The 14,209-nt window shown below is 50.2% G+C and overlaps 2 long non-coding RNA genes across 5 annotated transcripts in view; one reads left to right on the top strand and one right to left on the bottom strand.

Annotated features, from left to right (window-relative positions):
* Window positions 1-7,557, bottom strand: part of LOC115251666 (uncharacterized) — a 30,711-nt gene extending 23,154 nt beyond the window's left edge. For all 4 annotated transcript variants that reach the window (XR_003890186.1, XR_003890185.1, XR_003890184.1 and 1 more), the window contains exon 1: window positions 7,445-7,557. This is a non-coding gene — a long non-coding RNA (uncharacterized lncRNA). The remainder of the gene's footprint in view (window positions 1-7,444) is intronic.
* Window positions 7,558-10,125: 2,568 nt separating this feature from the next.
* LOC115251802 (uncharacterized) lies at window positions 10,126-11,128 on the top strand. Its single transcript, XR_003890342.1, has 3 exons — window positions 10,126-10,181; window positions 10,322-10,426; window positions 10,895-11,128. It is a non-coding gene; the product is annotated as an uncharacterized lncRNA (long non-coding RNA).
* The last annotated feature ends 3,081 nt before the right edge of the window (window positions 11,129-14,209 follow it).

A 14,209-nucleotide genomic window follows, 5' to 3' on the forward strand; every position in this document is an offset into this window, starting at 1 on the left:
ATCAGAGTTGCCAATTAGCAATAACAGTTATTAAAAGTGCTGACATTAGTGGAGGTGCCAGGACTCTCCTGCTCTCTGTACAGGTAATTAGCAGTAATTACTAGCTGCAGTAATAGTAAACAGTGTCGTAACTGTCATTACTAGCTGCAGTAATAGTAAACAGTGTCGTAACTGTCATTACTAGCTGCAGTAATAGTAAACAGTGTCGTAACTGTCATTACTAGCTGCAGTAATAGTAAACAGTGTCGTAACTGTCATTACTAGCTGCAGTAATAGTAAACAGTGTCGTAACTGTCATTACTAGCAGGCCGACTGTCTCCTGACGACCGAGACGTTTACTGGAAATGAGACGTGAATCAGACGCAGCTCCGACCAGAACGATGAAGCTTCCGCACCCACAACAAACCAGGGAAAAGCAATTAGGAGCTAAATGTGCTCTTAATTGCTCGGTGAGCCAATTAAAGGCGGAGGCCTGCAGATATGAATCAGGCTGGAACGAGGGACAATTAGCAGCGTTTTCCTGACTCGGGATTCCGGATCTTTCTCTGTTCTGATCCGAATGTCTGCAGAAAACAAATGTGTGTGTTTGGAGTTATTATCGCGCTCTAATTTCCCGTAATGGAAGCGCTGGCGGATGAGCCCTTTTAATTTAGGCATCCACTGCAGGCCTGCATATTAATGAGCTCATTTGCATAAATCATGTCACTCCACTCGGGATTCCAATTAAACCCTTGAGTAATTGCTCAGCTGACCTGTTAAATAGAATCTTTTAAGTGGTTCAACAGGGCACTAAAGCCTGCCCCCCCCCCCCCCACACACACACACACACACACTCACACACACTAAATTTCCACACAATTTAGTCTGAATATAATGAGATATCTTTTAATTTTGAAATCTATTATCTTCCCAGTGTGAAGCTGCTGGATCAGAACTTCCCGGTTCTGTAGAAGGTCTCAGGTGGGCGGAACATGTCCAGAAACTGGGTTTGTTGATCTTCCCTGGGATGATCCAGCAGGGATCCAGCAGGGATCCAGCAGGGATCCTAAATCCCATCTGCGCTGTGCTTTACTTAACCTTATGTTTACCGTTACCATGGCAACAAAGCATTCCGATGTGGATGCTGTGTTCAAGTTACAGCAGCATCTCCTAATGTTGATGTAACCGACGTCGACTAGTGTTCAATAAATTCACTGTTTCACTAATTAATTAAGTGATTAGTGACTTGATTAGATGGGCAGAAATATTGGGCAGTATGGGGGGGGCAGTATGGGGGGGTAGTATGGGGGGGGCACTATGGGGGGGGTAGCCTGTGATGACTGAATCTGACTGAATCAGATTGTAACTAAATCTGTCCAAACCAGAATAACTGAATTATTCATTATTGGATTAATCTGCATAAACAAGGACAAACGTTTGGGAGAAACTGCTGAGTCAGCAGATAAATGAGGAGGAATCAACGTTTCCTCGGCAACGTCATCATTTATTTTCTTGGTTTTCGTATTTGAAATGTATTTATTTAAGAAAAGTTTGGGGATTCATTCACTATTTTGATGTGGTGAATTCATCTGGAGTGATGGTGGAGGACGCACGCAGGACTTCATGTTTCGGCTCGTCCGTCGCCACGGCAACAGCAGAACATCTGTGAACATCTCTCACAAACTTCCTTTATCGTGCAACAAACATGCTCAGAAACAGGAAAGAGCCTCGTTTAGAATTAATTACCGTCCAGACAGAAACGGAGGTATCTTCCATGGAGCTTTACGGGCCGGTTAGCTAGTTGCTAGTTGCTAGTAAACTAACTGGAGCTAGTTGTTCCAGTTAGTTTACTGGAGTTTAAGAACATTTATGTCAAATCTGGGTAAATCAGAAGCTTTTAATTTTCTTTGATGGCAGAAAAGAAAAAGGGAAGCTGAGGAAGAGGAGGGATATCTGCTCGTCTGCTGGATGCATCCCATAATAACTGGAGCTTATATGCTAACGCATCACCCAAAGTATCAAGAATCCCCAACAGCGTTCCTGATCTACTGGATCTCTCCTGGCCCAGCACTGTGCTCCTAACCTGGTTACCCTTGGCTAACTGGCTAACCCAGTGTAAAGTCACCAGTGAGCTAACTCGCTGGTTTAGGTGCTCAGACAATATTAGCGCCGTTACAAGTGTTAGCTAAAGCTCAAAGGAACCTCAACACTTTTTCTGTTATATGTTCGGTTATATTGACGCTGTTTCGTTGAGTCGTGGCCTCTAAATCCTCTCTGACGACCCAAAAGTGCAGAGTAATCAGAACGGGATCCACAGCAGGAAGCTGTGGGATCAGGAGTCCATCAGACCGACTCAGGGGATCGTGGATTGAACGGCCCCGCATCACATGACAGATGCACAAAAACGCTGAGTCAGTCCGGGAGACCCGGAGGTGTTACCATGGAGATTACGCAATCAATGAGAATTCGTTTTTTCCTCAAAATTTCGGACTTTGGTGATCAAATGTAATCAGCAATATTGATACAATGAAAGTGTTCTGGTAGCCATGCTGCTAGAACTGGCCACTTTCTCCACAGGAACGTTATAACAGTGTTATAACAGTGACGTTATAACACTGTTATAACAGGAGGATGACCCCAGCCGAGTGCTGCCGTTAGATCAAATGATCTAATGTGATCTACTGGCTCACATTACGAGCAGTTTAACAGTACATGAAAAATAAGATAATTACAGCTCACTCTCAGCACCGCTCTAATTATAGCCTTTACAAAAGAGAGTGATGCACTTTTACTGTAATGGGAGTTTATCTAATTAGACCGTTTATACACACACGCACGCACGCACACGCACACACACACACACACACACAGGGGAGAAATCTGTCATTCGTAATCAGTAGTTTTGATGAAGCCCCCATTACATTTCATTTACACACCATCACAGCACACTCAGCTGGCCCATGCTGCTAATGCTAATGCTAATGCTGCGAATAAAGCTGCTGCTAATAAAGCTGCTGCTAATGCTGTTTCTGCTAATGCTGCTGCTAATACAGCTGCTGGTGCTGCTGCTGCTAATACAGCTGCTGCTGCTGCTAATAATGCTGCTGCTGCTGCTAATAATGCTGCTGCTGCTGCTAATAATGCTGCTGCTAACAAAGCTGCTGCTACTACTGTTGCTGCTGCTGCTGCTAATAATGCTGCTGCAGCTAACAATGCTGCTGCTAACAAAGCTGCTGCTACTACTGTTGCTGCTGCTGCTAATAATGCTGCTGCTGCTGCTAATAATAATGCTGCTGCTGCTAATAATGCTGCTGCTAACAAAGCTGCTGCTGCTGCTGAGGTCTTTACTATGCAGCATAGATGTAGAGGAGCGCAGCGTGCTACATGCACACAGCCTGTGCTGCGCCACCATCTCAGCCCACTGCTGTCCCTCATGTGTAGTTGTGATAAGGATGGTAAAACAGAGGGAGACGGTTTTGACAGCAACACACGCAGCAGCAACACACGCAGCAGCAACACACGCAGCAGCAACACACACACAGCAACACACGCAGCAGCAACACACGCAGCAGCAACACACGCAGCAGCAACACACAGCAACACACACACAGCAACACACGCAGCAGCAACACACGCAGCAGCAACACACGCAGCAGCAACACACGCAGCAGCAACACACACACAGCAACACACGCAGCAGCAACACACGCAGCAGCAACACACACACAGCAACACACGCAGCAGCAACACACGCAGCAGCAACACACAGCAACACACACAGCAGCAGCAACACACGCAGCAGCAACACACGCAGCAGCAACACACAGCAGCAACACACAGCAGCAACACACACAGCAGCAACACACGCAGCAGCAACACACAGCAACACACACAGCAGCAGCAACACACGCAGCAGCAACACACAGCAGCAACACACACAGCAGCAACACACGCAGCAGCAACACACAGCAGCAACACACACAGCAGCAACACACACAGCAGCAACACACGCAGCAGCAACACACGCAGCAGCAGCACACACAGCAGCAACAGACGCAGCAACAGACGACACCAATCAGGATCAGTCCTAACATCAGGCTTGGGGTCATGATACTGTCTGGGTGGACGTGGGGTCCAATAACTGGAGACTCTGCTAAATCCCATCGGTCCCTTCAGTCATGTGATCGGGAGTGGGCGATCCAATCAGAGCGACGTGTCACCAGCGCCACGGAGCAAACAGAACCCTTTGATCTCAGCGGGTCTGAACTAATGCTGACGGCCGCTGTGGTGTAGAACCCACGCGTGTGGACGAGACGGTCGGTCCATCTGGGCAGAACGTTCCCTTCGGATCAACGGCGCTCCCAGACAGAGCTGGAGTCTGAATGTGTGACAGCAGCTAATAGGATCCCTGTGATCCGCCGGTCCCGATAATAGAACCCACGACCATCTGGATACTCTGAGCCGAGATCCGATTCTGTTGCTGAGGGACAAACAGAACCACTGACGTCGTGATGCAGAACCATGACAGATTAATTAAAATAACAGGAACAGCAACACCCTGGCTGGTTGGGGGGGGGGGGGGGGCAATACGACCGGCACCTTGACACTAGTGTGATCACAAGTAGATCAAAGGATTTAAAAATCTGTGTCCCGCTCTGTCACCTGCTCATTAGTGACCCTCTGCCCCTAATGCCCCCATCAGGGGCTAAAGCGCGACCTCGATGGCCCAGCTGGGAACCAACAACCTCACGAGCAGCACCAGAGCCCAGAACCACCGTTTCAGCAAAGACTCCAAATAAAGGAGGATATATACGATAAAGGAAAACCAGGATCATTAACCGGGATCATTAACCCCTTCAGGGCGGAGGGTTAGGGCAGTGGCGGCCGCAGACACGTGATGACCCACAGGTGCTCAACGGGACTCAGGTGTGAGGGAACGGCTGACGGGCTGCAGCACCAACACACCCTGGCCTCATGAGGCTGGAGGGGACCTGGGCTTGAGCCTATAGAGCTGAGCAGCACACCACCCACCCTCACCCTTGGGTTAACCCTCACCCTCGGGTTAACCCTCACCCCAACCCTAGGGTTAACCCTCACCCCAACCCCAGGGTTAACCCTAACCCCAGGGTTAACCCTCACCCTAACCCCAGGGTTAACCCTCACCCTCACCCTCGGGTTAACCCTCACCCTCACCCTCGGGTTAACCCTCACCCTAACCGGTTGGTCCAAGACCAGAAATGGAGATTTAGAGATTAATAGGCCAATTATCTAAAAAGTCCACGACAACTCGACAGGAAAGACAAACACAGTTTCAGAGGTTTGTCTCCCCGAGCATCAGTCACATGATCCCGTCATGTGACTGTGGCGCTCCAGGTCAGGCGCCATCTGCTGTTCCAGGTGTAATAAAGCAACAAAAGTTCCGGAAGCATCTGGACAAGTGGAGAAGGTTCCAGACGAGCGGCTCCGGCGCGATGTCATTAATTAGCAAACAGAAAACTCATGTAGCTCATTTGGAAACGTAAACAATCTTCAGTCTGAGCAGTTTAACAGATTTAACAAACTCTTCTCTTATTGGTGGAATCAGATTTAATCAGTGGCAGCAACATTCATCTCCCGTCTCAACGTTAACTCCAAAGTTTGGCTTCTAATTAAAATAAATCAGTCATTCGGGTTTACGATGATTTCAACGATGAAAAGGAACCAAAATAACACAAAACCAATGAAAGTTCCTGGTTCCTGAACCTTTTTATGAGGGAAAGATGCAGAATCAGCAAACTAAGACGTGTTCTGCTGCATCTTTGATGACTTGTTTATGTTTCCAACACTGTTAATGAGTTAAAGGTCGTTTGTGAATGACACTAATTAGTGGAAAATCTTCCAAATGACGGCAGCTCATCATCAGTAACAGATAACTGAAGCTCCGGCCCAGATAATTAGAGAATAATGAGCACAAAGTTCATCAAGTCTCTCAGGTCGTTTAAAGGTCGTGGACCTCCAACACGGAGGTCTGGGGCACGGCTGTGGACCAGGTTCTGTCAGGGTTCAGGACATGGTCTCGATCCTTCACCTTCATCAAAACTTCCCACCAAAAAGGCAGCTGAGTCACATTCAGGTCTTCTGATGACGCCACAGACATAAGAACGACGTTTCACAACAACAGTCACAAGCACGAGCGCCACAAGTGGAAATCTGTCGCTTGCTCATTGAATACCGCCCCCCCCCCCCCCCGAGTACCCCCTGAACACCCCCGAGTACCCCCCGAACACCCCCGAGTACCCCCCAAACACCCCCGAGTACCCCCCAAACACCCCCGACTGCCCCCCGAGTACCCCCGAGTACCCCCTGAACACCCCCGAGTACCCCCTGAACACCCCCGTGGTGCTCCACTTTCCCCCCCAGAGCTAAGCTAACCTTCCTCCCCCCAGCTAATATCCTCACCCACACAATAAGGAATCAGGATAAGGATAAAAAACTTTATTGATCCCACATCGGGGAAATTACACCTACGCTCTTTTTCTGTGGTAAAACTTTAATTTTCCTCGAGGTTTCAAATCCAATTATTTGTTGCTTTTAGCGAGGACACGAAGAGAAAAAGCGATTTGATCAGGACGTCGTTGTAGCTTAAACTCTTTAACTCGCTGCTCCAGAGCACTACGGCAACATTTAACCTTTTCTCTCTGGTTGTCTCCTGCCACCTCTCACCAATAAAACTATTTCACATCCAATAATAACACAACAGAAAACACAAAACCACCCGCAGGTACCAGATGGGAGCACCTGCACAGTATTTATATTTTCCATCTTTTTCTCCATGAAACAAAATGACCTAATAAGCAAAACATTGCGTTTGCAACACACACGCACACACACACACACACACACACACACACACACACACACACACACACACACACACACACTTCCAGGTCTAAGGTCAGTAAAGTGTCGATCAAACTCCTAATTCGCAAACACAGGTCGTACAGGTGTAATCATGGTGCCTGTGGCCTCGTTAGCTAGAAACTTAAGGGCTTTTGTGTGTGTGTGTGTGTGTGTGTGTGTGTGTTCTGCGTTAGATGTGACCCGTCAGACTGTGACACTAAAAGGTTCTGACCTCTGAAGGTGCAGACGTGTCCGTGCTAGCAGTGTGCTAACCCACAACAAAACACCTCCTTCCCTTTGAAAGCCACTGAAGCTCCAGACCACAAACACACAGTTTCACTTTCTCTTTCAGCAGTGACACACACACACACACACACTTCATCACTGGCCACCACCTACCAGCACAGAAACATGCAAAGGCAGCAGCAGAGACCAGATCACCCACAATAAGCCACCGGTCAGGGAGGATCTCATCAGTCAGCACACACACACACACACACACACACACACACACACACACACACACACACACACACACACACACACAGAGCAGCTGCGCATGTGCTGCCGGGGTTCTGTCACTTACTTTAGCATCAGCCGCCTTCACATCCGTCAAAGCCTCGCCGCCGCCGCCTTCCTGTCCGTCCTCCGTTCTGCTGATTGGCCTCTGACCACAGAAGAGGGCGGGGCTCCAGCTGGACATCACCTGAGACCTCCATCTTCCTCCGTCGCCCCTGGAAATAGAACACGTCAGAGGCTACAGGCCATCGTTCATGTCTCTACAAAACCTGCTTTTATTTCTACACAAAGGTGCAAAACACGAGCCCCTACACACACACACACACACACACACACACACACACACACACCAAAATCCTTTTCAGCAACTGTACGCTTCAGGGTATAAAAACTGTGTTTAATGTGACCTGGTGACAGAAATTGAATTTAGGCAGCAATGACGAGTTTTTTAAGTTTCATTAGATAATTAAGAATGTGGAACATTTTCAATGTAGCCACGGTACCGCAGCTAAAACAATAAGGTTTCGGTGTTAATAGCATATAAATGTATATTTTCTAATTGTTATTTTAACTGTGGCCTGTGGGTAATTGAATGATGTCTCGGAGACCCAAACGCGCCTGACTGGGCCACGCTCGGGCCTGAAGGCCGCGGCTTTGGCCTCCGCAAGACTTTTAATCCCGCGGTGGGGGGGGCGCGCACCGCTTCGTGCGCGTTAATTACCTCCGCACACGTGCGGCGAAGCGACAACTGTCAACGAAAATGTTGCAGAAACTCAGACTGGAATGAAGCAACATTCGGTCCAAGCCTCAGCAGCGTTGGGGGGTGACGTCAGCGAGTTGCACTTAATAATTAAAGTCAATTAAGTCCCTAAACACGGTGGAAACGGCTCGCGCCACCCTTCGGGAGCTACAACAGGTGGTGGCGTTGGAAACGTGCTGTAATAATAATAATAATAAAAATAATAATAATAATAATACCTCCGTCAACTCGGCTCCTCGTGACGTCTGAAGCATCTCGTCAAGTTGCTTCACAGCTCCGTGGCCGCGCTGCGCGCTCCGCTCCGCCAGGGCGCGCAGCGCGGCCGCCTCATTCTGATGGACGAGCCGGTGAGAGAGGGGCCCCTAACGGGGGGCGGGGCCCCTGACTGGGGAGGGGCGGGGGCCCTGGCGGGGGGCGGGGGCCCTGACGAGGGGCGGGGGCCCCATTGCGGGGGGCGGGGCCGGAGACAGACGTCCGCAGGCGCGCTGCTCTCTGCCCTCCTCCCATCTCCCCCCTTACCCCACCTCTCTCCCACTCCCCTCCCATCTCACCCCCTCCCGTCCCATCTCCCCCTTACCCCACCTCTCTCCCCCCTTCCCTCCCATCTCTCCCCCTCCCATCTCCCCCTTACCCCACCTCTCTCCCCCTTCCCTCCCATCTCACCCCTCCCTTCCCATCTCCCCCTTACCCCACCTCTCTCCCCCTCCCCTCCCATCTCTCCCCCTCCCATCTCCCCCTTACCCCACCTCTCTCCCCCTCCCCTCCCATCTCACCCCTCCCTTCCCATCTCTCCCCCTCCCATCTCCCCCTTACCCCACCTCTCTCCCCCTTCCCTCCCATCTCTCCCCCTCCCATCTCTCCCCCTCCCATCTCCCCCTTACCCCACCTCTCTCCCCCTTCCCTCCCATCTCTCCCCCTCCCATCTCTCCCCCTGGTTATTGGCTGCTGGATATTACGATGGGAAGGGAACATATTTAGAATAAAGGTAAAAATCGATTCCAGGAATTATGCAAAAAACAAAACTATGAGCAAGTTGTAAATTCACACACGCACCAGCAAAAAAAACTTTTTAAATATTCCATTTGGTACTTTTATACAGGAGAGCACCAGAGGGAGATCGAACCATGAGAATAAAAGAGGAAAGCTGGAGACGTCATCGCTGCTACGCGTTTTTGTTTTGAAGCAATGCTCATGGTGGCCACACGGTGGCGCAATAAACCAAGGAAACGCAGCGAGCTGCGGAGCTGCACCGGAGCCGGAGAACACCGAGCCCGGCGGTTCCGGCTCGGTATGAGGGCGGATATGCGAGGAGCCGCGCAGCATGTTTCCACCATCTTCCGTGTGATCTGTTTGGTCCAAGAATCCGGGAATTCTCACGAGCAGCGACTGCTGACAGACGCCCCCTCATCTGTCACGGCAGAGCTGCCATTCACTCCGGGGGGCGGGGGGGTCAGCAGGTGGAAGGACAGGCGAACCAAGCGGAGCCTCGGCCCGCATTCTCCAGTCGGTTCTGTGCATCCTGGCAGCCTTGCGCGGCCCGTGCGCGCCAGCAGGGACGCACGGGCGTCCATGTTGTGGGCTCAGCCGGCACAAGCAGATGTTTTCTGGGTAATGCTGTTTTGCTCCCCCTGTAATGAAGGGGGGGGGGGGGGGCAGCCAGGCCGGAGTGCCAGGTGGTTCTGCTGGAAAGGTTTAGGAATTTGTTCTGAATTGGGACAATATGAGCTGGCAAATCAGAATTCTCTGATAAAATATGATCTCATTAACTGTAAAGCTTTATTATCCAGATGGTACACAATATTCAGATAAACTAGAGAGTGTGTGTGTGTGTGTGTGTGTGTATGTGTGTGTGTGTGTGTGTGTGTGTGTATGTGTGTGTGTGTGTGTGTGTGTGTGTGTGTGTGTGTGTGTGGTGATCAAACCTCCCAGACCTTTGGAGGCCCCGAACCACCTTGTCCAGAGCGGTGCCGTGCAGAGCCGCTGGGGGGCAGCTTGAGACTTCAGATGGGGGCCGCGGCGGAAGGAGGCCGCGGGGTTCGTCGACGTGCGTGAATCTAAAGGTGTTGCGGTTCTTTAGAGCCGCTCCGACCCGCATCATCCCGTCAAGCTTCTCGGGGATTTTATTGCTGCAGTGATGTATTTTTGTTGAATTGTTTTATTCTTTGTTTTTGATTCTTTCTGTAGAAACGCAGCATCATAACGCGTCTGGAGGAACGAGCGCGGGAGCGTGCGCGTCGTGGCTGCGTGTTTAAGCCAAGATGTTGAGCTTTTTACTGAATGATGCAAGTTGTAAGTAATTTTGTCTAATAGTCTTTCTAATAGTGACACACACACGCACGCACACACACACAGGTGTTAAAAGCACTGGTCCGAGCACGTGGACGGCTCAAATAGATCCAGCGTCACTTCCGTTATTTTACTATTTCTATTGACGTCCGTTTGCCTAATGCCATCCCATAATATGCTGCTCATCAGCGCCCTTTCCTTCTATCTGACCACCTTTATCGGGGTGTCTGCTGAAGCTTCCCGTAGCACCGTTAGCGCCCGTGTTCCTCACACCCGGGGGGGCTAAAGATGGGGAGGCAAACCTGACCAGGGCAAAAAGATGCACAAGTACCCAGGATGTTTGACGTCGGCATTGTAAATTCACACATGGATGTAGCCTTAGCTCCGAAATGGCCTCCTTTATTACACAGTAATAAATGCAGGAATGTGCCCTTCCTCACCTCTGATTCATACCTGTCACAATCCCGGCAGCCATGGTTCAAATCCCGCCTTCTTTGGATGATTGGCGCTTCGTTCTGCCAGAGTTCGGCCGCCACAGCTCCAGATCGGTGCCACAACACAGCTGCTAATGCTGCATGACAGAAGCAACACCTCTGAGTCACAGAAGAGCACCTCGAAGAACATTAGTCACATATTTGTGTTTCTCTTCATCAATACAAACCATAAGAAGGAAAAACTGCGTCGAGAGAGGCTTTTCATTTAATCGGTGGCCTGAAGAGGCCTAAAGTAGAACAGAATAAAATAGCACGGATGGAAAAATACACCTAGAGCTTGTTGGTTTAAATTTATCGTATTTAAATTCAATCTCAGATTTTCACATTTGCATTAAAGAACAAAAGCCGAGCGTGTTCCAAGAGTAGCGGCGTTGCTAAAACTAGCAAGAGGACAAAAGAACTGCTCCCGCTGATATACCATGTGTCAACTGTCCTGTGTGTGTGTGTGTGTGTGTGTGTGTGTGTGTGTGTGTGTGTGTGTGTGTGTGTGCGTGTGTGTGCGCGTGTGTGTGTGTGCGTGTGTGCGTGTGTGTGCGTGTGTGTGTGTGCGTGCGTGTGGGGGGGTGCTGATGAGCAAGCACACACACATTTGCGTCAGCTACATAGAACAAGAGGTGGCAGTTTGAGGTGTGAGCAGCAAAGAAAAGAAGTTCTTTTTTTTTTAATTCAGAAAAGACGTTTTTTTCTTCCAAACAGTCGACGACTTTTTATTTTTATTTCTAAACTGTGCTGTGGGGAGCAAACGCTCACGAACGCACCTCCGTACACCTCGGCCCTCTGTCCACGTGCGCGCTGTCATGGCGCCCGTGCACATTAGTGCACCCAGTTAGCAGTGATGCAAAAGTGCACGCCCAAGTGTTACTGTGAGTGTGTGGATGTTTCCAAGCTGGGTTGAATCATTAGGAAGTGCTTCTCTGTAACGAGGCTAAGGAGCTGTCAGGAGACGTTCACAGGCAGGTTCCGCCATGGAGAGTGTGAGGAGTCTCATCAGGGTCTTAGCTGTTTTGCTGCGCCTGTTTATAAAGAGGCTGCTTTATTTGGAGGGAACGCATTCTAGCAAGGTCTCTACTGTTTCTGTGCGTTGATTAAAAGTGTTTTCACGATTACCCGTAGTGAGCGTATTCCAGCCTAACAGGGTTACGCTTGCAGCTTTAATGAAGGGGCCTAATCAGGAGATGTGGAGGGGGTTTATCGGGGCCGCGGGGCCCTTCCAGCCGCACGGTGCCGCTCGTCCTGTCGGCTTCATTCTGACAAACTGAACCAGCTCATGTTTAGATTTAAATGGAAAAGGATCCCTGCTCGCTGCTGCGCCTCGCGTGCTGCTGCGCCTCGCGTGCTGCTGCGCCTCGCGTGCTGCTGCGCCTCGCGTGCTGCTGCGCCCCGCGTGCTGCTGCGCCCCGCGTGCTGCTGCGCCCTCGCGTGCTGCTGCGCCCCGCGTGCTGCTGCGCCCCGCGTGCTGCTGCGCCCTCGCGTGCTGCTGCGCCCCGCGTGCTGCTGCGCCCCGCGTGCTGCTGCGCCCCGCGTGCTGCTGCGCCTCGCGTGCTGCTGCGCCTCGCGTGCTGCTGTGCTCCGCGTGCTGCTGCGCCCCGCGTGCTGATGCACCCTCACGTGCTGCTGTGCTCCGCGTGCTGCTGCGCTCCGTGTGTTGTGTGGTGCAGCTTCTCTCGGTGGCGATGCTGCGCTCCGTGTGTTGTGTGGTGCAGCTTCTCTCGGTGGCGATGCTGCTCCGCTCCCTTTGTTGGCTGTGGTCAGCTCTTGCATTTGCTGGTGTGAGTGAATATCTCACAGCTTCTCATGAATGTGTTTTTTTGAAAGTCCTTTTCAACATTTGGTGCAACTATAATCGGCAGGAAGCCACGTGCACGTGCACGCTCCGCACATTCACACGTTCAGGCCTTCGGGTGTTTCGCCATCTCTTCATTTTCAGCCCGAACCGACAACGTTGTTAAGTTGGTCCAACAGAAATTTGAATTAAATTAGACTTCAATTAAAAAGTGCTCATACAAAGAATTTTAGATTTTTACAATTGAATATTTAAATGATAAAGAATCACATTTGTTGTAATGACTATATTTGTTTTAATGAATTCGAACAATGAGAAGGCCTAATCAGAGAGTTAGTTACCAGAAGCTGCACAATTCCGGCTCCTCTTATCTTTCCCCATCACTTTCGCTCTCACTTCTCTCTCTTTTTTCAAAGCCTCTTGTCTTAAATTTAAACTCCACACTCCTGCGGACGCGCCTGTGGATGTTTTTAGCTAAAGCTTCTGCTATTTGTGTGCAGGAGAGCTGCACCTGCGCGCAGACTTCCGTTTTAAACCAAGACCTGCTGCTCTGCTGTTGGACTCAGCGTTGCGTCTTTGATGGATATATTCCAGCGTCTGGAGCTGCTCTGGCTGTGCTCCGATGGCGTCGGAGGCCGGCGCGGCACCGTTATTACACTGTCCGTTAAAACGAGCTAATGTGCTGCTGCCCGTCCTCTCGGAGGGCGCGGACGCTGAATTCCCCTCTCACAGCTGCAAACCAGAGGTGTAAATTAAAGCCAAACAATGTAAAAAAAATGAAAAATGAAAGAAGAAGCAGGCAGGCTTCAGTAGTCCTGCGTTTGCTCCGTGGGATTTCCTCGCGTTCCGCTCCAAACGGATGTGGGAGAGACTTGTCCTGTGCTACGTTTGACAGCTGATGCTGTTGGAAACTGGGAATTTCTCTTTTCGAATGTTTGACGGTGGATTTATCTGCAGGAAAGTTCCGACACGTCGCTGCCGTTGTTTATTCTCCTCCTATTGTCTCGGGTGCTTATTAGCAGTGACGGGGACGTCTGAGTTGACGAGCTGGTGGCAGGTGTAAGTTTCACACACACACTTTAAATCCAATTAATGGCCAACATGTTCTGCTCGCTTGTTCTCTGCCAACACGAAGCGTTTACACGCTCGCTATTTCATCAGGACCGTAATTTCATTTAAAAAAATCACACCTCGGTGTCCTTCCTGTACACATTCCAAAGGTTTTAATATGGTTTTTTAAAGGTGAAAAAGCACCTCCAAACATAAAGGAGGGGGGGGGGGGGGGGGGGGTGTGTGTTGTTTGGGGATAGCAGCAAAAAAATTCCACTTCCAGAATGTGCAAGATATCATGCAGTTGCCTCTCTCTCACTCTCATCCCTCCTCTCTGTTGGCGCTAAATCACACGTTAGTGCAGCCAGTGGACGTGTTGACAGTTTTACAAACAGAAATGTAAAACGCTGTTCTCAGGGGGGTCGAAGAGATGAGCAGAACCCAACAAACACGGCCCAC

The sequence above is a fragment of the Takifugu rubripes genome, chromosome 12 (genome assembly GCF_901000725.2).
Source record: "Takifugu rubripes chromosome 12, fTakRub1.2, whole genome shotgun sequence".
Lineage (NCBI taxonomy): Eukaryota > Metazoa > Chordata > Actinopteri > Tetraodontiformes > Tetraodontidae > Takifugu > Takifugu rubripes.